Source organism: Mustela putorius, unplaced genomic scaffold (genome assembly GCF_011764305.1).
Source record: "Mustela putorius furo isolate JIRA1106 unplaced genomic scaffold, ASM1176430v1.1 tig00004035_pilon_pilon_pilon, whole genome shotgun sequence".
Classification (NCBI taxonomy): Eukaryota; Metazoa; Chordata; class Mammalia; order Carnivora; family Mustelidae; genus Mustela; species Mustela putorius.
In genome coordinates, this window is record NW_025422171.1 from 4,207,040 (window position 1) to 4,232,148 (window position 25,109).

Below are 25,109 nucleotides of genomic sequence, written 5' to 3' on the forward strand. Positions count from 1 at the left end.
TTCACACACACACACACACACACACACACAACACACACACACAGAATGGAATATTACTCAGCTATCATAAAGGATAAATATTTACCAGTTACCTTGACATGGATGGAATTGGAGAGTTTTATGCTGAGCAAAGTAAGTCAAACAGAGAAAGACAACTGTCATATGGTTTCACTCATATGTGGAATATAAGAAATAGCTCAGAAGAACATAAATTAAGGGAGGGAAAACTGATGGGGAAATCATCAGAGAGGGAGAAAAACAATTAGAGACTCTTAACTATAAAACACAAGCTGAGGGTAGCTGGACGGAGTGGGCAGGGGGATGGGGTAACCATGTAATGGGCATTAATTAGGGCATGTGATGAGCACTGGTTGTTAAATGCAACTGATACATTATTGAACACTACATCTGAAATTAATGATGTCTAATTGAATTTAAATAAAAATTTTAAAAAAGAATCTGTGCAACTGTTGTTTCTTAACTAAATAATTTTTCCTAAAATATCTATCTCCTCATATTTTAAGGACCACTTTAAATATAAACTCTTTTAAAAGCTTACCTTGATTATTTTACCAACTGTAGTAGCCCACAAAACCCTGACTTGCCTTCATATTGTTCTTTTTTTCTTTACAGATGTTTTAAATCATCTCTTTACTTGTCCATTCATTTTCTTGTTTGTCATCCACAAAGAATAAGCTCTATGAGGGATGGAGTTCGGTCATTTTTTTTTTTTTTTTGGACTCTGTGTTTCCAGAATCCTAGCAGTATTTGACATAGGAAATGTGTGTATAATTAATGAATAATGTACAAGAATACACACTGAAACTTTTACTTCCAGAAATAAGAAAATAAATGGCACAGTACTTGCATTCTTGGTAAAAACTATAACAGTGGGAAAAATATATAAGATAACATTTTTCATGCTTTGAACAGCAAGCAGCACATGAGTGTAATCTTAGAGAAAAGCATAATACATTAGTTAAACTCCAAATTCATCCCATGGTCACTCCAACTTTTTGCCTAGATGCATTTTCTTGCTGCTGGGTAAGAAGTAGAGCCCCCCCCCACACCCTCAAAAATAAAATATTTAGGTACAGATCTAACAAAATATGTTCAAGATCTGTATGAAGAAAACTATAAAAGCCTGGTGAAAGAAATCAAGAAATAACTAAATAAATGAAGAAATATTTCATGTTCATGGATAGGATGCACACACACACACACACACACACACACACACAAAATGGGGTATTATCTAGCCATGTAGAAGAAGGAATTCTTGCCATTTGCAACAATATGGATGGAAGTTGAGGGGCATTTTGCTGAGTGAAATAAGCCAAACACAGAAAGAAAAGTATTGCATGATCTCACTATACATGGAATCTAAATATTAAAAGACAAAACCAAGAAAACAAATAAGAAATTAAAAAATACCTGAACTCATGGATATAAACAATAGATTAGTGGTTACCAGAGGCAGAAAGAGAAATGTGGGGATGGATAAAATGGAATTAGGGTGTTGAAAATATAAACTCCCAGCTACAAAATAAGTCCTGGGATATAATGTACAATATGAAGTCTATAGTTAATAATTATCCATTATATATATGGAAGTTGCTAAAAGAATATATCTGAAAAGTTTCATCACAGAAAAATAAGTTTTAACTATGGATGGTAATAGATGTTAACTAAATTTATTGTGGTGATTATTTCACAGCATATACAAGTATTGCATCATCGTGTTGTATACTTGAAACTAACATAATGGTATATGTCAATTACATGTAAATTAAGAAAAATAAAAGGAAAAAATCCAATTATATAATGCCCATAAAAGAAGCACTTTAAAAATACATATTTGATAAAATCCAATTTGTGTATGAAGAAAACTCAAAAGTCTGTTAAAAGAAATCAAATAGCTAACTAAATATCTCTTCAGTATTCTCGAGATGTAAGTTCCTTGAGATTCAATCTACTGAGTCAATACAATCTGAATCAAAACCCAGCAAATTATTCATTGAATATTGACAAACTGATTCTAAAGCTTATATATACAGAAAAAAGACTCAACATAGCCAACTTAATATTGAAAAAGAAAAACAAAGTCAAAGAACTGATATTACCAGCTCCAAGACCTACTATAAAGCTACAGTAATCAAGACAGTGTGGTATTGGTGAAAGGAGAGACAAATAGATCAGTGGAACAGAACAGAGAGCCCAGACTAGACCAGAGAAATAAAGTCAACTTACCTTTAACAAAGGATCAAAAGCTATTCAATGGAAAAAAATTAGGCTTTTTTGTTTTTAATTTCTTTTCATCGTAACAGAATTCCTTGTTTATGCACCACATCCAGTTCTCCATGCAATACGTGCCCTCCATAACCCACCACCTGGCTCCCCCAACCTCCCACCCCCCACCCCTACAAATCCTCAGATTGTTTTTCAAAGTACATAGTCTCTCATGGTTAACCTCCCCTTCCAATTTCCCTCAACTCCCTTCTCCTCTCCATCTCCCCATGTCCTCCATATTATTTGTTATGCTCCACAAATAAGTGAAATCATATGATAATTGACTCTCTCTGCTTGACTTATTTCACTCAGCATAATCTCTTTTAGTCCCGTCCATGTTGCCACAAAAGTTGGGTATTCATCCTTTCTGATGGAGGCATAATACTCCATAGTGTATATGGACCACATCTTCCTTATCCATTCATCCATTGAAGGGCATCATGGTTCTTTACACAGTTTGGCGACTGTGGCCATTTCTACTATAAACATTGGGGTAGTGATGGCCTTTCTTTTCACTACATCTGTATCTTTGGGTTAAATACCCAGAAGTGCAATTGCAGGGTCATAGGGAAGCTCTATGTTTAATTTCTTAGGAATCTTCACACTGTTTTTTCATAGTGGCTGCACCAACTTGCATTCCCACCAACAGTGTAAGAGGGTTCCCCTTTCTTCACATCCTCTCCAACACATGTTGTTTCCTGTCCTGCTAATTTTGGCCATTCTAACTGGTGTAAGGTGGTATCTCAAAGTGGTTTTGATTTGAATCTCCCTGATGGCTAGTGATGATGAACATTTTTTTCATGTGTCTGTTAGCCATTTGTACGCTTTCACTGGAGAAGTGTCTGTTCTTGTCTTCTACCCATTTTTTGACATGATTATCTGTTTTGTGTGTGTTGAGTTTGAGAAGTTCTTTATAGATCCTGGATATCAACCTTTTGTCTGTACTGTCATTTGCAAATATCTTCTCCCATTCTGTTGGTTGCCTCTTTGTTTTGTTGACTGTTTCCTTTGCTGTGCAGAAGCTTTTGATCTTGATGAAGTCCCAAAAGTTTATTTTTGCTTTTGTTTCCTTTGGCTTTGAAGACATATCTTGAAAGAAGTTGCTGTGGCTGATATCGAAGAGGTTACTGTCTATGTTCTCCTCTAGAATTCTGATGGATTCCTGCCTCACGTTGAGATCTTTTATGCATTTCAATTGATCTTTGTGTATGGTGTAAGAGAATGGTCGAATTTTATTCTTCTACATGTAGCTATCCACTTTTTCCAGCACCATTTATTGAAGAGACTGTCTTTTTCCCACTGTATATTTTTTCCTGCTTTGTCGAGGATTATTTGACCATAGAGTTGAGGGTCCATATCTGGGCTCTCTACTCTATTCCAATGGTCTATAGGTCTGTTTTTATGCCAGTACCATGCTGTCTTGGTGATCACAGCTTTGTAGTAAAGCTTGAAATCAGGTAACATGATGCCCCCAGTTTTGTTTTTCTTTTTCAACATTTCCTTAGCAATTCAGGGTCTCTTCTGATTCCATACAAATTTTAGGATTATTTGCTCCAGCTCTTTGAAAAATACTGGTGGAATTTTGATCGGAATGGCATTAAAGGTATAGATTGCTCTAGGTGGTATAGACATTTTAACAATGTTTATTCTTCCGATCCAAGAGCATGGAATGGTCTTCCATCTTTTTGTGTCTTCTTCAGTTTCTTTCATGAGTGTTCTGTAGTTCCTTAAGTATATATTCTTTACCTCTTTGGTTAGGATTATTCCTAGGCATCTTATGGTTCTTGGTGCTATAGTAAATGGAATCGATTCTCTAATTTCCCCTTCTGTATTTCCATTATAAGAAAGCAACTGATTCTGTACATTGACTTTATATTTTGCCACATTACCGAATTGCTGTATGAGTTCTAGTAGTTTGGGGGGTGGCGTCTTTTGTGTTTTCCATATAAAGTATCATGTCATCAGTGAAAAAAGAGTTTGACTTCTTCATTGCCAATTTGGATACCTTTTATTTTTCTTTGTTGTCTGATTGCTGTTGCTAGGACTTCTAATACTATGTTGAACAAGAATGGTGAGAGTGGGCATCCTTGTCATGTTCCTGATCTCAACGGAAAGGCTTAGAGCTTTTTCCCATTGAGGATGATATTTGCTGTGGGTCTTTCATGGATAGATTTTATGAAGTTCGTGAATGTTCCCTCTATCCCTATACTTAGAAGCATTTTAATCGGGAACGGATGCTGGATTTTGTCAAATGTTTTTTCTGCATCAATTGAGAGAACCATGTGGTTCTTCTCTCTTCTCTTATTGATTTGTTCTATCACATTGATTGATTTGAGAATGTTGAACCATCCTTGTAACCCAGGGATGAATCCCACCTCGTCATGGTGGATAATCTTTTTAATGTGCTGTTGGGTCCTATTTGCTAGGATCTTGTTGAGAATTTTAGCATCCATATTCATCAATGATATTGGCCTGAAATTCTCCTTTTTCATGGGCTCTTTCCCTGATTTGGGGATCAGGGTAATGCTGGCTTCATAGAAAGAGTCTGGAAGTTTTCCCTCTGCTTCAATTTTTTGAAACAGCTTCAGGAGAATAGGTGTTATTCTTTGAAAGTTTGGTAGAATTCCCCAGGGAATCCATCGTGTCCTGGGCTCTTGTTTTTTGGAAGGTTTTTGATCACTGCTTCAATCTTGTTACTAGACATCAGTCTATTCAGGTTGTCAATTTCTTTCTGGTTCAATTTTGGGAGTTTATAGTTTTCCAGGAATGCATCCATTTCATCTAGGTTGCTTAGCTTATTGGCATATTATTGATAATAACTTCTGATGATTGTTTCTACTTCCTTGGTGTTAGTTGTGATCTCTCTCTTTTCATTCATAATTTTATTAATTTGAGTTTTTTCTCTTTTCTTTTGGATTAGTGTGGCCCATGATTTATCAATCTTATTGATTCTTTCAAAAAACCAGCTTCTAGTTTCATTGATACATTCTACTGTATCTCCAGTTTCTACCTCACTGATCTCTGCTCTAATTTTGATTATTTCCCTTCTTATGTGTGGAGTTGGTTGAATTTGTTGTTGATTCTCCAGTTATTTAAGGTGTAGAGATAGCTGGTGTATTCTGAATTTTTCAGGGTTTTTGAGGGAGGCTTGTATGGTTATGTATTTCCCTCTTAGGACCACCTTTGCTGTATCCTATAGGTTTTGGACTGAAGTGTCTTCATTCTCATTGGTTTCCATGAGTTGTTTAATTCTTCTTTGATCTCCTGGTTGATCCAAGCATTCTTAAACAAGGTGGTCTTTAGCTTCCAGGTGTTTGAGTTCCTTCAGAACTTTTCCTTGTGATTGAGCTCCAGTTCCAAAGCATTGTGATCTGAGAATATGCATGGAATAACCTCATTCTTTTGGTATCAGTTGAGTCCTGATTTGTGACCCAGTATGTGGCCTAGTCTGGAGAAGGTTCCATGTGCACTTGAGAAGAATGAGTATTCTGCTGTGTTAGGGTGGAATGTTCTGTATATATCTATGAGGTCCATCTGGTCCAATGTTTCATTCAATGCTCTTGTTTCTTTGTTGATTTTCTGCTTGGATGATCTGTCTATTATTGAGAGAGGCATGTTAAGATCTCCTACTATTAATGTATTCATATGAATATGAATATGACTTTTTATCTTGATTAATAGTTTTCTTATGTAATTGGCTGCTCCCATATTGGGGGCATAGATATTTACAATTGTTAGATCATCTTGGTGGATAGTCCCTTTAAGAATGATGTAGTGTGGGGCACCTGGGTGGCTCAGTGGGTTAAAGCCTCTGCCTTTGGCTCAGGTCATGATCCCAGGGTCCTGGGATCAAGCCCCGCATCAGGCTCTCCAGCGGGGAGCCTGCTACCTCCTCTCTCTCTCTCTGCCTGCCTCTCTGCCTACTTGTAATCTCTGTCTGTCAAATAAATAAATAAATAAATCTTTAATAAAAAAAAAAAAAGAAAAGAATGATGTAGTGTCCTTCTGTATCTCTGACTACAGTCTTTAGTTTAAAATCTAATTTATCTGATATGAGAATCACTACCCTGGCCTTCTTTTGAGGCCCATTGGAATGAAAGATGCTTCTCCGTTCCTTCACTTTCAGTCTGGGTGTATCCTTAGGTTAGAAATGGGTCTCTTGTAGACAACATATGGTCCTGTCATTTTATCCAATCTGCAACCCTGTGCCATTTTATGGTCGCATTTAGGCCATTCACATTGAGAGTGATTATTGATAGATAATGTTTTTATTGACCTCGTGTTACCTTTGAAGTCTTTCTTTCAGTTAATTGTCTCCATATTTCTATCCAATGATATTCTTAGGATTTTTCCTCTTTTATAGAAACCCCCCCTAATATTTCCTGCAGTGATATTAGTAGTTGCATAGTCTTTTAAGCCTTGCCAGTCTTGGAAACTCTTTATCTCTCCATCCATTTTGAATGCCAGTCTTTCTGGATACAGTATTCTTGGCTGCATGTTCTTCTCATTTAGTGCCCTGAATATGTCTTGACAGCCCTTTCTGGCTTTCCATGTTTCTGTAGACAGGTCTGATGTTATTCTGATGGGCTTTCCTCTGTACGTAAGGTGCTTCTTAGTCCTAGCTACTTTCAAGAGATCGTGTCTACAATTATGATTCCTCAATTTTACTATCAGGTGCCTTGATGTTTTTTTAGATTCTATAATCTTGTAGGGAGACCTTTCTGCCTCTAGTACATGAACGCTGGTTCCATTCACGAGACTGGGAAAATTTTCATGGAGAATTTGTTCCACTATATCTTCTAGACTTCTTTCTTTCTCCTCTCCTTCAGGGATTCCAATAATTCTGACGTTGGAATGTTTCATGGCGTCATTTTTTTCCCTAGTTCTGTTTTTGTGGCTTCTAAGCTGTTTTTTCCAGGCTTTCTCCTGATCCTTTCTTTCTATCTGTTTGTCCTCCAGATCACTAATTCTATCTTCTGTCTCAGTTACCCTAGCTTTTAGAGAATTTAGATTAGATTGGAACTCAATTGAAAACATTTTGAACATCATCCCTGGTGGCTTTCAGTTCTGCCCTAATCAATTCCATTTTATCATCCATGACTTTCTCCAACCTAGCTATTGCCTGGATAATTGTTAGCCTGAATTCCCTTTCCGACATATTGTCTATATTGATAGCCATTAGCTCTGTTGCAGAATCTGAATTTTTCTTCTGTTGGGCATTTCTCTTCCTAGTCATTTTGGTGAGAGATGGCTGAATGGATGTAGCTAGATGTACCGACCGTGGTGCAGTCAAGGTGTACCCTGGAATGCTTTTGAGCAATCAAGAGTCCCCACCCAAACGAAAGAAAAAAGAAGGAGAGAAGGGGCACCTGGGTGCTTCAGTGGGTTAAAGCCTCTGCCTCCAGCTCAGGTCATGATCTCAGGGTTCTGGGATTGAGCCCTGCATTGGGCTCTTTGCTCAGCAGGGAACCTGCTTCCTCCTCTTTCTCTGCCTGCCTCTCTGCCTACTTGTGATCGCTCTATCAAATAAATAAAATCTTTAAAAAAAAAGAAAGAGAGAAAAAGGAAAAAAGAGAGAGAGAGAGACAGGCAAAGAAAGAAAGGTAAAATAAAAGAGAAGGCCCAGCCCAAATGGGCCCCAAGGTAAGATTTATGAAGTATACAAACAAAAACAGACAAACAAAAAGACTGATAAAAGTAGATGACAATAGAAAAAATATATATTTATATAAATATATATCATATATATCATATATATGATAATCACATTATCATATATAATATCATATATATAATATACATAATATTATATATCACATATAATATCATATATAATATACATAATATTATATAACATATATAATATATCATATATAATATGATAATGTGATTATCATATCAAAAAAATATATACACATATATATATATGCAAAACAAAAAAAGAACTTCGTCAAAAAGAACCCAAAGTATAAGATTTATATACTACCAGGACAAACACAAGTACACAGAAACACTGGTGGAAGAAAAAGATGGGAGAGTGGATATAAATTCTCAGTGTGGGCGAGGAAGGTTATTTTGATTCTTCCTGGATGTATCTTGATATTTTTGTTAAAGGTCTCAACTTTCCTAAGATAAAGGGGGATTAAAAATTGGTTTACCTATAGGGCTAGGATTGATTGGGGAAAGGGGATTACCTTGAAGTTTAACTCTATATGAATATTAAAAAATAAAAGGAAAAAAAAAAGAATGTACTAAACTAAAATTTTAAAAAATTAGAAAATAGAAAAGCAAAAGAAAAACATGGGTATATGTATCAAGAAGTTCAGATTAAAAGGTTATTATGGAATTTGATGTACTGGACATCTCACTGTGATGGTAAATAGGTTAAAAATTATCTATAAAAAAAGAACCAGAATAATGGGAACGAATTAAAATAAAAGTTGTATCTATGAAGTAGTGGTAGTTGTTCTCTTGTCTTTTTTTTTTTTTCTTCCGTTTGGCTTTTTGTGGGAGGGGCCTGATGCATGGGTTTTCAGGCTGTGTTCCCTGAGTTAAATCCTCCTGCCCCCTTCAAGGGGGTGGGCTCTGAGGAAACCGGTTTTTCAGGCTTTCATTCTTTGGAGGTTTTTTTTGTTTGTTTGTTCCTTTGTTTTCTCTTGCCTTGACAGTTTTTGATGGTTTTTTAGAGGAAAGCAAACTGCACCCAGACCTCTCTCAAAGAGAAGCCTTAGTCTGTTCACTCTGGGTGCTGCAGAGCATATAAATTCCCCCTTGGCCACTGGCAGAGCACATTCCCTGTTGTGGTCCCTGGGGACACAGGAACTTGTATCCAAAACAATGACAGTGGCTGCTGTCTGGCCAGCTCCAGACCACCAGAGAGGTCCCAAGCAGCAATCACACACTGAGATCTTCCTGCTGGCCTGAGGTGGGAGTGCTCAGACTCTCAGGGTTTGAGAACGCTGGGCGGGAGCCTGCATGCACCTCTCTCAGGGGGAGGGTGTGGGATGTGGATCAGACTCTGATAGCACAGTGCTGCATGTGCCTGGGATGTGCAAAAAGGGCATAGTTCTGCCAGCTGGTGAGGTTCCCAGCTCCTCACAGGAGCTCCCACCCAGGCACTCTCAGGCATGCTCAGGCTCAGGGACCAAGACCTGGTTTCTTTGTGATGAAGTCCCAGAACCTAAGTCAGGTTCGGTGGGGTGAGGAGGTTCGGAGCTGACGACTAAAGAATTCTTAAGACGTCATTGGTGCAAAATGATGGTTTATTAAAGCACAGGGACAGGACCCATGGGCAGGAAGAGCTGCTGCTCTGGGTTGTGAAGGTGGGCATGTTATATACCCCACGGTTGGAGGGAGGTGGTGAAGGAATGGGAGGTTTCAACAGAGTTCTCACATGCTAGGGAGGGCCTACAAGGTGCCGGAGCGGGGGGGGGGGGGGGGTCTTTGCCCTTATGGCCTGATCAATGTCGTCTTTAGGTCAGGCATTAACATCAAGATAATTGGGAGATTCTTGGTGGGGCATTATGATCCGGCTATCATTTACATTCCCTTCTACCCCAGTCTCCTCCAATTTATGGTGGGAGGGGGACATTAGGGCTTCAGGAACCAAGAGTTATTTGCCTCTGGAAATTTGTGCTATTGATAAGGTAACCTCCCTGTTTAGGTCTCTAGGACATCTTGTAGGACAAGGGATATTCCTGTTCTGCAGGATTGCGATCCCTGCAAGTTAACTATTTATCGTTTTATGGAAGTCAGGGGTGCCTGAGGAATGCTACACATATGGAGGGGAGTGGGTGAAGAGGGGGTGCAAGGCGCCAGCTTTTGCTTTGTCCTCAGCCAGCCTCCTGCTCCCTCATCATTTGCAGCACTCTCACTGGCTCAACGCCAGGGGTGGCTTTCCTTGGTCTGGGGACTTAAGCCCCTGTCCCTAACTGCCCCAATTCCCACAATTTCCCCCCATGATCCTTTGCTCTTTTTGAGTGCTTTCAACCAGACTCCAAGTTAGTGCTGGTCCCCAGTCACAGGGAACTCTCATATTGGGGTATAACTTTCCAGTGGGTTGCTTCTGGTGGCTCCCTCCCCCTTTTGTTTACCCTCCAATATTAGTCCAACTTTCCCACTCTGCTTTACCTGTCCACTGGCGTGTTCTGCCCCTGTAGAGATCCAGACATGTAGAATTCTAATCTCAGGCTGATTTCATGAGTGATCAGAGTTCTTTGGTAGGTAATCAGTTCACTTTAGGTTACAGGTTGAAACGGCACCTCCCCCTAGTTCTCCACCATCTTGTCTCCCCATAAGATAGTCTTTTTAACAAATGGAGCTGGAACAAAGAAATCCACTTTCCAAAAAAAAAAATAAGCTAGAGGACAGACCTCCTATCTTTCACAAAAATTAATTCAAAAGGGATTGCAGACAAATGTAAAATACAAAACTATAAAACTCCTGGAAAAATAGCATAGAAAAAAAATCACATGATTGTGGGTTGGTGATGACTTTTTAGCTACACCACCAAGAGCATGATGTATGAAAGAAATAACCGATAAGCTTGACTTCATTAAATTAAAAATTTCCACATTGTGAAAAACATTATCAAGAGAATAAGAAGACAATCCACAGAATGGGAGAAAATATTCTAAATATGTATCTGATAAAATTTAATCCAGAAATAAAAACTTGGATTCAGCATGATAAGATGGGGTTAGTCAAGAAATGTATGGTCAGTTTAATATTATAAAATCAATTAATGTGATTATCATATCAATAAACATTTTAAAATGTGGATTAAAAGGTATAAAAGGTGATACAATCATTTTGATAGATTTAAGAAATTAGGTAACAAAAATTATTATTCATTTATGATAGAAACTCTCTAGTAAGCTAAGAGTAAGATTAATGTTCTTCAATGTGATAAAGTGCATCTAAGAAAAACCCAAATCCAACATCGTACTTAATGGTGAAATATTAAATGTTTTCCCCAAAACTTGAGAATACGCCAAGAATACCTGCTTTTACTACTTCTAATCCACATTCACACAGGAAGTCCTAACAAGTGCGTAAGGAAAGAAAGAGAAATCAAAGAAATAATGTCTGGGAAGTAAGAAGTAAAACTCCTAAATATAGTGGTAACATGATTGTTTCCTTGATTGAAAATACTAAGGAATCTATAAACTCTTAGAACTAATAAGTGAATGTAGCATACAAAGTTTAGTTATAACATACCAGTTGTATTTCCAACTATTAACAATGCAAAATAGAAAATGAAATAAAATTCAATTCCTTTACAATAATATATAAATTATAAAGTAATTAGAAGTAAATTAGAATTTAACAAAGATATGCAAGACAGTGCAAAGCACTGCAATAAAAAAAAAGCTACAGCAAAAGCTAAATGCAGAGAAACGTTATGTTCATGGACTGAAACACTCAAAATTATTGTTATTTATCTCCTAATTAACCTACATATTGAGCATAATATCAATCAGTATTCTTGTAGACTGTCTTTAGAATTTAACAAGATGATTTTAAAATTTATATGGAAATGCAAAGAATGCAGAATAGCCAAAACAAAACAATCCTGATAAAGAACAAAGGATTTACATTATTTGATTTCAAGATCTACTACAAAGTTACTCTCATCAGTCTAACATTAGCATTCAGATCAACAACTAGTTCAATGGTGCAGAATATATAATGCAGAAATAGAAATGTAAATAAATTTACATTTATGAGGTCAACTGATTTTCCACAAAGACACCAATGCAATTCAATGAGGAAAGGAAAATCTTTTAATAATAGTGATAGATATCCACACGGGAAAAATAAAATAAAAGTTGACCTCTACATTAATTTAAATTGAATCACAGAACATAAAACCTATAACATATAGGTTATATGTTATATAACCTATATAACTATAACATCTTTAGAAGAAAAGTAATAGAGAATTTCTTTGTGACCCAATAGATATTTCTTGGACATAACTCAGAAATTACTAATTATAAAAAACTAACAGTGATAAACTGGAAAACTTCTATTAATCAAAAGACACTTCTAAGAAAATGACTAGGTAAATCTTAGAGAAAATGTATATGAAATACATATCTAACAAAAGACTTCTATCCCCTCATGAATATAGACACAAAAATCCTCAACAAAATATTAGTAAGTCAAATCCAACAACATATTAAAATAAATTATACATCACAATCAAGTGGGATTTATTATTAGGATGCAAGCATGGTTTAATATTTCCAAAACAATCAATGTGATATGTTACATCAGTAGAAGAATACAAATACAGAAGTAAGGATTAAGCTGGGGGTATCACATTGCCTGATTTCAAGGTTCACTACAAAGCTGTGATCACCAAGATGGCATGGTCCTGGCACAAAAACAGACACATAGACCAGTGGAACAGAGTGAGTCCAGATATGGACCCACACCTCTATGGTCAAATTATCTTTGACAAAGCAGGAAAAATATCTGGTCGAAAAAAGACAGTCTTCAATACATGGTACTGGGAAAATTGGATAGCTATGTATAGAAGAATGAAACTCGACCATTCTCTTACACCATACACAAATATAAACTCGAAATGGATAAAAGACCTCACTGTGAGGTAGGAATCTACCAAAATCCTAGAGGAGAACATAGAGAGTAACCTTTTCAGCATCAGCCACAGCAACTTCTTTCAAGAAATGTCTCCAAAGGCAAAGTAAACAAAAGCAAAAATGAACTTTGGGGACTTTATCAAGATCAAAATCTTCTGCACAGCAAAGGAAACAGTCAACAAAACAAAGAGGCAACCCATGGAATGGGAGAAGATATTCACAAAAGATACTACAGACAAAGGGCTCATATCCAAGATCTATAAAGAACTCAAACTCAACACCCAAAAAACAGATAATCATATAAAAAAAAATGGGCAGAAGACATGAACAAACATTTCTCCAAAGAAGACATACAAATGGCTAACAGACACATGAAAAAATGTTCATCATCATTAGCCATCAGGGAAATTCAAATCAAAACCACACTGAGATACCACATTACTCCAGTTAGAATGGCCAAAATTAATAAGACAAGAAACAGCAAGTGTTGGAGAGGATATATATGGAGAAAGGGGAACCCTCTTAAACTGTTGGTGGGAATGCAAGTTGGTGCAGCCACTTTGAAAAACAGTGTGGAGATTCCTTAAGAAATTAAAAATAGAGCTACACTATGACCCTGCAATTGTACTACTGGATATTTACCCCCAAGTTACAGATGTGGTGAAAAGAGGGCCATATGTACCCCAATGTTCATAGCAGCAATGGCCACAATCGCCAAACTGTGGAAAGAACAAAGATGCCCTTCAACAGATGAATGGATAGAGAAGAGATGGCTCATACATACAATGGAATATTACGCCTTCATCAGAAAGGATGAATATCCAACTTTTGTATCAAGATGGACGGGACTGGAGGAGATTATGCTGAGTGAAGTAAGTCAAGCAGAGAAAGTCAATGGTTTCACTTACTTATGGAACATGAGAAATAACATGGGGGGACATTAGAAGAAGGAAAGGAAAAGTGAATTGGGGGAAATCGGAGGCAGAGATGAACCATGAGAGACTGTGAACTCTGAGAAACAACCTGAGGGTTTTGGAGGGGAGGAGAGTGGGGGGATGCGTGAACCTGGTGGTGGATTAAGGAGAGCACGTATTGCATGGAGCACTGGGTGTGGTGCATAAACAATAAATCTTGAAACAAAAATATGATCATTTCAGTGGATGCAGAAAAAGCATTTGACAAAGTATAATCCATTCATGAGAAAAAGCCTCCACAAAGTAGATCTAAAGAGAACAGATCTTTGGGCACCTGGGTGGCTCAGTGGTTTAAAGCCTCTGCCTTCGGCTCAGGTCATGATCTCAGGGTCCTGGGATCAAGGCCCGCATCAGGCTTTCTGCTCAGTAGGGAGCCTGATTTCCCCTCTCTCTCTATCTGCCTCTCTGCCTACTTGTGATTTCTGTCTGTCAAATAAATTAATTAATTAATTAAATAAAATAAAAAAGAGAACAGATCTTAACACAATAAAGCCCATAAATGAAAGACCCACAGCCAACACCATCCTCAATGGTGAAAAGGTCAGGAACAAGAAGACATGGATGTCCACTCTCACCACTTTTATTCAGCACAGTACTGGAAGTCTTATCCACAGTAATTAGACAACAAAAAGAAATAAAAGTCATCCAAACTGGGAAGGAAGAAAGAAAACTATTTGCAAATGACATGATACTACATATAGAAAACTCAAAGGCTCCACCAAAATACTTGTAGAACTCATAAAGAAATTCAGTTAAAGTCACAGATATAAAATCAATGTATAGGAATCTGTTGCAGTTTTATACACTAATAATGAGGTAGCAGAAAGTGAAATTTAGAAAACAATCTCACTTACAATTGCATCAAAAACATTAAGATAACTAGGAATAAACTTAACCAAAGAGATGAAAGACCTCTATTCTGAAAATAAAACACTGATGAAAGAAATTCAAGATGATGCAAAGAAATGCATTCTATGCTCACAGGTTGAAAAAACAAATATTGTTAAAATGTATATACTATCCAAAGCAATATAAACATTTAATGCAATCTATCAAAATACCAACAACATTTTTCACAGAGCTAAAACAAACCATCCTAAAATTTGTATGGAACCCTGAAAAGCCAAAGCAATCTTGAAAAAGAAAAAGCAAAGCTGGAAACACCACAATTCTGGACTTCAAGTTATATTACAAAGCGGTAGTGGTTAAAACAGTATGGTATTGCACAAAAACAGACACAAAGAACAATAGATAATAGAAAACCCAGAAATGAACCCACAACTGTATCCTCAATTAAACTTTGACAAAGCAGGAAAGAGTATCAGATGGAAGAAAGACAGTCTCTTCAACAAATGGTGTTGGGAAAACTGGACAGCCACACGCAGAAGAATGAAAGGAAATGGATATCAAAACTGCAATCAGATACCACCTCACACTTGTCAGAATGGCTAAAATCAACAATATAAGAAACAAGTGTTGGCAAGGATTCAGAGAAAGGGGAACACTCTTCCACTGTTGGTGGGAATGCAAACTGATGCAGCCACTCTGGAAAACAGTCTGGAGGTTCCTCAAAAAGTTAAAAATGGAACTTCCCTGTGACCCAGCAACTGCACTGGTAGGTATTTACCCAAAGAGTCCAAAAATACTTATTCAAAGGGTTGCATGCACCCCGATGTTGATAGCAGCATTATTTATAATAGTCAAATTATGGAAAAAGTCCAAGTGCTCATCTACTGATGAATCACACACACACACACACACACACACACACAGAAGATTATTACCCATCTGTAAAAAAGAATGAAATCTTACCATTTGCAAGGACACGGATGGAGCTAGAGAGTATTATGTTAAGTTAAATGTCAGTCAGAAAAAGACAAATACCATATGACCTCATTCATATGTGGAATTTAAGAAACAAAACAAATAGGCAAAGGGTAAAAAGAAAGAGAGTGAGGCAAACTAGGAAACAGACTCTTGAACATAGAGAACAAACTGATGGTTACCAGAGGGGAGGTGGGGGTGGGGAATGGGTGAAACATGTGATGAGGATTAAGGATTGACCTTGTGATGAACACCAGGTGATGTATGGAAGTGTTGAATCATTATACTGTACACCTGAAACTAATATTACACTGTATGTTAGCCAACTGAATTTAAATAAAACCATAAAATTTGGGGCGCCTGGGTGGCTCAGTGGGTTAAGCCGCTGCCTTCGGCTCAGGTCATGATCTCAGGGTCCTGGGATCGAGTCCCGCATCGGGCTATCTGCTCAGCAGGGAGCTTGCTTCCTTCTCTCTCTCTCTCTGCCTGCCTCTCACTGTACTTGTAATTTCTCTCTGTCAAATAAATAAATAAAATCTTTAAAAAATAAATAAATAAATAAATAAATAAAACCATAAAATTCTTATGGAGAAGTGGCTGAATGTGAAAGATCAAAGCTTTCTCTTTTATTTTTAATTAAATTTTTATTTTAATTCTAATACAGTTAACATACAGTATTATATTATTTTCAGATATAAAAGCTTTCTCATTTAAAAATGGCAAGCAACGTACTGGATAAAACTTTCTGCGTGGTAAAACAGATTTTAAGTGCCTTAACATTATGTGTTTTCATAAAGAGCATTCTGGGCCATGAAACTGCTATATGACTGCTAGAGATATAAGAGAATCTACTTCTGTATTTGATAAAATGGCTGGAAATAGCAATTTAAAAACAAAATTGTCATTTTGTTTCAATTTTCAATCCAAGAAACCCCTTTATTTTCACCCCATGGCTATAAATGTCTTTGCAGGCATGCAAGAAAATGAGTCAAGAATTCACACTAACACAGTTAGAATGCAACCTTTTGACTTATTTCTTTTCCCCTATTATATGAAATTCCTGTCATAAGTCATTTACTTGAATTCTGCCCTGAGTGATAGGATGCCCTTGGCAACCTGAAGAGCGTGAGATGATACGCCATAAAACATCAAATCTGGGAAGGGCAGTGTTGGGTAAATACTGCTGTTACGAGTTTGTACCTTGGGGCTGAGCCAAATGTGGGGGGAAGCCAGTCTACAGCTCAATCAATACTAGTTACATCCAACAAGATGAGAAAACAATGTTCCGTGACCATCAAAGGAGCAGTAAGCACAATGTAAGTGAAGATACATTCTAGCTTTTTAAAAACTTATAGTCAGGAAAAGGGAAACAATGATGAAATAGCGTACAAAATGTAAAAAAGAAAAAAAAGGTGAATTTGAAGCCATACTTCAGGCATTCCAACAGACAGAACTTTAGATAGAAACAGAAATGCTTCCAGTTCCTTTTCAATATCGTCATCTGCATAATTTTCTATGCATCAGAAATTTCTGAGAGTGACCTACTATGATGCTTTTATTTTAATATCAATTACAAATACAATTTAAAATAATGTTATAAACTATAATCACTCAAATGTTCATTAAGTAGTGGTGTCAACATGGGAGTGGGAAAACAGACCCCCACTCCAAGGGTTCATATCTAGATAAAACAATAAAACACAACAACATGTTTGTCAGTTAATGTCAGAGATGATGCTCTGACAATTAAGAAAAAAAAGCACATTAAGGAAGCCCACCTTTATGCTGAAAAAAAATCACTGCATATCAGACAAGATTCATAAAAAAAAAAAAATACAGAGAACATGCTGCAAAATAAATCACCCAGAAATGTGCCTCTACACTGCATTTTCAGTCTGTTTTTAAGCTCAGAAAAAGCATAATGCCTACCTTACATTTATTTATATGTGAAAACTACTCTTGAAGTATTCAAGTTTTGAATTGTTCAGGATCATTAGGAGTGATTCCTTTTATAAAAATGGGATCATTAGATTTTGTGGCACACAGGTGAAAAATCATTCAGGTCATAAGAAAAAATAACACCATTTAGAAATTAATGTATTTGTGCCTGATTTTTATATTTCCTCATGGAGTCTCATCAACACTTAGAAAATGAAAAGGCAAATGTCCTTAAGAATTGTCACCTTGGAGGACTCTTGAAAAGAAAGTCACCTCAATTGTGACATGTCACACTTTCTCTTTGGTATGACAATCCAGGGCAAAACAAGCCAGTGCTATTCTTTTAAAAACAAAGGTTAAAAAAAAATTCCCTTTTACTTTAAATTTCTTACTAGCCATTAAGATTATCTGATTATATAAAATTTTTTAAAAACTCAATATTACCCATACAAGCCAAAAGAGACCAACTAAAATCAAGTGTATATCTGGAATATAATATTGTCTTCTGATAGAAAGTTTATTATTTAGATGTTTATTCCTGGAGTCTTTTTCTACTTTCTATGCTTTACCTTTTGGTCTGACATGGATTTCCTGTCTCTACATGGAAGGGGAAGCTTCTATACATGTGAGAATAGTACTTAACAGCTCTGCAGGAAATTGTTGCCACTTAATCAGTATCAGTCACAGAAAATGTCCACATTTTCTCCTGGTGATTTCATTCCTACCTTTAGATAAATAAAACACCAGTTAATTTAACCAGAAATAAGAGTTGCAGTTGCCTCATTTAAAAATTGAAGATTATAGTAAAGGGTAGGTTTAAGGACCCCCAGACTAGAATTACAGATTTAATTTGAGCCATCCTTAGCCTTGGACCTCCTCCAACCTTGTTACCTGAGTTTCTGTGACTGGACCACCTCCTTGCTTTTTTAGTTAGAGTAATTAAGTTTGTCTTTATCCTGATATCCCAACATGGTAGAGTAGATTTTGACACAAAATGAGTGTATAAGTTTTCTGCTGCTATGTAATAAAGTATCGCAAACTTAGCAACTTAGAGCAACACCAATTCATTGTCTCACAATTTCCATGTGTGGATTTGGATTTTGGATTTTGGATTTGGATTTTGAATTGTGGATTTGGATTTTGGCTGGATTTTCTGCTCAGAATCTCACCAGACTGAAATCAAACAGGTCTCTGCGGCTGGGATTTCATTTGAAGCTATTTCTTTTTCAGTATGACTTAGGTTATCGCCTTCTTGTTAGCTCTTTTAGAGCTCTTAGAAACCATCCAGGTATTTGCTGCAGCCTCTCACATCACAGCTTACTTCTTCAAGCCAGCAGTAGAGTGCCTGCTGCTGATGTTGACTTCACCTGATTATATCAGGCCCACCCAGGATAATCTTCCCTTTTATATGATTTTTTTCATTCAAAGTCAATTGATTGGAAACTTTGACTACAACTTCAAAATCTCTTTTTCCATAAGAATACAATCTTGGGAGTGACAGATGTATGAGAGTGAATATGAGATGTCCACTGGCCCCATCCACACTCAAAAGGAAGGGATTATTCAATATGTGTGCACCAGGGGGCAAGAATATTAGAGACCATCTTAAAATTCTGCTTATCACAGAGGCAAAACATGACCAAATTTATTTGATTGAGTTGAGTGTCTAAGATGTTGAACATATAGTGCCCAAAACAGTGTTGGAGCATAGTTTCTGCTCAGTAATCCTAATTATTATTCCTATCCTCTATCATATTTCCTCAGTTTGTACCCCTCTAGCCTTGAAGAACCATGGTAAAATGTTCTAAAATATTGGAGCACTACACCAATGTAAGAGATCTCTTACCTGTTACCAGGCTTCCCTGAGAGGAGATACTTTTAACTCTTCCCCTCTCCCACTCATGAACACCCACATTTTGAATTTCTTTTACAGACCAGTTCATATTATGAAGTCTGTTGTTCATATTTTCCATGAGATTCTGACCCTTAGGAAGCTCATTTTTCCTTCTAATCACCAGAAAATATGAGAAGGGCTAGGGCTATTTTCCCACTTGGGAGATGTCTTCTACCCTTTCTATTTCTGTAGTTATTTGGATCAAAATTTAGTATATTTTGAAGCAGTATCACAACAGATGATGAAGTTGGGTTCTCCAAGTGTCCATCACTCCACAGAAACAAGTATTCAGCTGAAAAGAACTATCAGAACCAACTATTTCACAAGTCTGGAATCAGACTGAACACTGTGGCATCCAAGGGAGTGCTTGGTGAAGAAAGAGACTGATAAATTTCAGCCTTTTGACTAGAAACTACCATACCACATCTCCCAGCCCTATATTAGGTAGCTGTGGGGATGACAGGCCACATTCCTATAATGGTTTGCAGGCACCAGGGTCAGCAATAAGGACCTTGTCCTCCAAAATTCAGGACTATGTGTTTTGATCTGCTTGATGGTTCCCTGAGAGGTCAGCAAGAGAGGTGACCTCTGTGTCAACCCCACTGGGCTGAATCAGCATTCCTGGCTTCTGTTGAATGAGCTGAAAAGATACAACACCTTTCCTTTCCTTCCCTTCCTTCCTCTACCTCTCCTGAACTCTATCCTTTGCTGGAATACACCTTAGACATCAATATACCGCATTATGTTGAGGAGCATAAGTTCTTCCAGTGAATCACCAAATTAGTGAGAGGTCATTGGGCCCTTGAAATAGTCGAAAGGTCTGCATTGCACCTAGTGAATCTTTCTCTAATTCCCTACAACATCCCTGGAACTCAGCACCCTCACCGTAGGGGTCTCAGTGGCATATACCTAGAGCCCAAAATACATTTTTTTAAGATTATTTATTTATTTATTTGACAGAGATTACGAGTAGGCAGAGAGGCAGGCAGAAAGGGAGGGGGAGGCAGACTCCCTGCTGAGCAGAGAGCCCGTTGTGGGGCTCGATCCCAGGACCCTGGGATTATGACCTGAGCCGAAGGCAGAGGCTTTAACCCACTGAGCCACCCAGAGTAAGTTTGTCCCCAGAGTAAATTTCTAAAGGGAACAGTCACTTAAACTTCCCTCAGCCTGGCATAATTGAAAATGATCTCACATCACCATTACCAGGGCAAAATAATATCATTTAAAAATATATATATCTGCTTAGGGTGCCTAGGTGACTTAATCTGTTAACCACCTGCCTTTGACTCAGGTCATGATCCCGGGCTCCTGGGATCAAGTTCCGAATCAGGCTCCTTGCTCAGCGGGAAGACTGCATTTCCCTGTCCCTTTGCCTGTTGCTCGCCCTGCTTGTGCTCTCACTCTCTCTTGCTCTCTTAAAAAAATACTTGCTCTTTTACCCAAAATTTAAATTAAATTAGATTAATAAAATGAAACATTTATTCAAATAGTTATTAGTTCTTTCCAATGTTCATACATTGGAAAATGTTATGTTAATAACCTTTGTCCCTTATCTTAGCAGTACTCATTTTCTTTATATTTAAGGAAATGAAATATTTTACCTGCCATCTTTATTACAAACAATTTCCCAGATTCCTAGATTAGGAATTCTGCTAGAGCAAATATAGTATTTTACTCCAATAGATTCTACCTGGTAGAATATTGGCATATTGTATTTATACATTAATTCAGAAATTGATATAATAAGTTTTCTGTGGAGTCTCAGTTGATTAAAATTTTTTTTTCTAAGTAGTCCTGAAATTACCTTTAAAAAGTAATCATTTCCTTATTACACCTATGTTAAATAAATAATAGTTATCCCCTACTTTAATATAGCCTTCTAGTGTTTTACAGTTTAGGATATATTCGTTTCAAAATGGATGTATTTTTTAATCACTTTATAATGTATCTTCTAGACCTGTTTTTTCCTATAATTTATTAAGAATGTGTGGTAACTTCACTAACCTCTGCTATTTGATGACTGATGAGAAATCTGGGCGCTTCCCACTCTGCACAGTGGTGTAGAACTGCCTGCCTGATGGCGCTCACTGAAAGCCTGGGAAGGCATCTGAATACCCAGTAGGGAATGATCATAGAGCTATGACCTTTAAAAACGTTGTCAATGTATTGAAAAATCTCTTGCTTTTGGTTACTACATACCTTAGTAACAGAATAAGAGGAAAGGAAAGCCAGCTAAAGTACACTCTAACTTTGAAATTAGAAGCTCGTTCCTTCCTCTGGAAAGTTTGTGAAGAAGGATTAGAATAGTCCTTGTCCTTGTAATTTAATGTATCAGATGGAATCGGAAGGACCTCCTTGTCTTCTCTGTGCCTTGTCAGCGGTCAGGCTCCTTTCTAAGTTTGGATCAGCTTCCCATATTTGAGACTTTTCACTCTTATGTCATTAGATACCTCTGAGAATTCTCTGATCTTAAGAGGTTTTTTTTTGCCAGTGTCACTTCCTCTGGGACATCTTCATCCTTTCCTTTACATTCATACTCTTTTCATATGTTGGGAAATTTGCCTTCGTAAGCTCCTCGGGCCACATACCCAGGGTTAGCATCAACGTCCGGTCTTCACTTCTTTCTTCTGGGACTCCAGTTAGTTTTTATTCAAGTTTCACTTCCAGTATTATCACTTTTATTTGTTGTACTTTCTTCTTTGTTGTCCCAATCCTTCTTTCCATTGTCATTTACTACAGAGGTTACCTTTGCAATCATAGCATAGAGCATTTTTTGGACTATTTTAAATTATTTTCTCATTGTTTCTGAAAATTCTATGTTTATAAGTAACGTTGTGTATTAATGCCTTCCAGTAGCTTTTTTCCCCCTAGTTTGATGTGGCATTCACATTAGTTAGGTAATTCCATATGAAATGAAATTGAGTCGCTGCATAATTCCTATGTTGTATATCAGGAAAATTTCTTTTTCCTAAAGTTTTCTTTTAAGTAGTTATATGACTATTTTTACCAACAAATGCTGGATTCCTTGGATTCATTTTGCTGTTGTTAATGTCATTACCCCTGACTTAAGTCGATATTTGCTTAATCATTGTTATTAAATGTATTATTATGCTTTATGTTTGTCATAAAATACATACACTTAAACTCTGTTCATGTGTGTGTATGCATTTGTCTATGTTTTAAAGTATGTTTCAATCTTAATCTTTTCCTGATAACTGTCTTTCAATATGATCTTGCTTTTGTCATTCTTTTATAATTTTGAAATTTATAGCCTCCCTCTAGTCAATTTTATTTTCTGTTCAGACTACGCTGTTTATTAATTTATCCAGTGATGTGGGTGATATATAATATGATATTCATCTCATAATTGCCAGCTAATAGTTTACAAACACATTTGTAAACTGTTTCCTTCAAGTGTTTTCCTTTAACTTTTTTCATCATTAATCTGTATTAAAAACTGACAAAGCATTAAATAAAACTTGAACAAATATGTAAGGACAAATAATCCTCAAAATACAGGAGCTAGAGTCTGGTAGTCATATAAAAGAGGCTGTCAGATTTAGATAAGATCCTGTAATAATTTTCCACCTGAATGCTCTCAGCAGTCCGGGGTCTCATTTTCCCGTCTTAAAAAAAAAAAAAGGAAATGGAAAGAAACAATACCATTGATCATAAAGATGCATGATTGTTTCAAAGGCACAGACTCCCTACAAAGCAGGGGAAGAAAGGAGTCTACATGAGCTCCTTGGCACATCCTCACCCACATGGAGACACTTCCCTAATTAGAATTTACTTCTGTACATTTTGGTCCATTGCTGATTTCAAATTTACTGCAAGGAATCCTTCCAGGGCTTATTGTTTTTCTTTCTTTATTCCTTTCCCTTCTTTCTTTTTCTCATTTTCCTCTCTCTTTTTTATTTATTAATTTTTTTTGTATAGAATAGTAGAATGAGGAGGTATGCCAGAGAACATCTAGTTTCACCTCTTAGAAAGTTTATGTGATTTATCAAAATCAGTGACATTCAGTTCTACCAGCAGCATTAGAGCCTTTGAATCCAGGATTCCTGCATCTCCTCTCAAAGTTGTTTCCACACAACTCCTTGGTCTCCTTGTCTTTTATATTTTGTTTTGTTTTCTACCTAGAAAAGAATAACTCAGAATTGCCACTTAGTGATCTGGAACACCTTGGCACAATTTCAATGGCTGCTAATCTAAATGTCTTCATTGGACAAATTGTGAAACTAAACCAAACATACACTTCTGCCCCTTCACACACACCCACATACACACACGCTGATATCCCCTAAGGCAGAGATTTGATGAGGGACATACTGAAGTAGCAGTGAGGGTATTTCCCTTTCTGATAACTCAATCCACACAGTGACTACCATCAGTAAACATTAGTAAAACTAAGGTAACTGGGAATGGCAAGAAACACTCTAGCATATAAAAATATGAATGTAAAGATAGACAAACATCATTTTCCCCCTTAGTAATAAGATTCGGATTTTTTTTTTTTTTTGGACTGTTTGTTTGTTTGAAGTAATCTCTATGCACAACTTGGGGCTTGAGCTCACAACACAAGATCAAGAGTTAACATGCTCTACAGACTGCACCAGCCAAGCACCTTAAGTTCAGATATTTTCATGAAATATAAGAGCTTCATTCATAGGGCTCCTTTAGAAAGTCTTTCAAGCTAACATTACTTTAGGTAAAACATCATTTTACCTAAAGTAAAATTTATCATTTTAAATTTTAAATGATACTTTTTAAAATTTAAAAATGATACTTTTTAAAATTTTACTAAAGTAAAATTTATCATTTTAAATTTTACTTTAGTAAAATTTTAAAAAGTATCATTTTTAAATTTTAAAAAGTATCATTTATTTGATGTATAATCAAATAAAACACAAATGGAAAGAAACCATTTCTTAACTATGGTTTCAATGATCTCATTTTACATTTTCCCCTTCACCAGTTTAATTGGTAATTTGCTGAGAGGGACATGCCCATCAACAAGGCAGTTTCTGTAATTTGAAATATGACTGACTAAAGGAAAAATGCCCTGAGATATAGTCTAAGTGAAAAACAAATAGCAAATATATAATGCAGATTCTAAAGCAAGTGGCATGAAATGTTTGAAGACTTCCTTATGCCAATCATTTTAATTTTTTAAAAAAATTCTGAAGAAGTTCTAAGTTAACAAGTCATGATTATCCATGAAATAAATTAATTTGAACCCTGTAAACTTTTTTCCAATACAATTGTGCTTTATTTCTTATTTGAATTAAGCTCTAGGTGATGAACACATATCAGCTCAAATCTTATTTCCCCATTGTGGAACATGACACATTGTGGTTTTGTTGTTTGAGATATCAGATAAATTTGGTTAAAAGAAAAAAGAAATCTGACTTTGATCGCTCCTATATGCCAGCCAGGAACATTTTTATTATAGAAAATCTGCATATACAGCAATGCTATTCCCTTCTCCCTGATGTGGGGACAGTGGAGCAGCTATAATCTATTCTGATAAAACACAGATGGTATCTGCAGAGCCCCCCATTCATCTTTCTCTTTGAG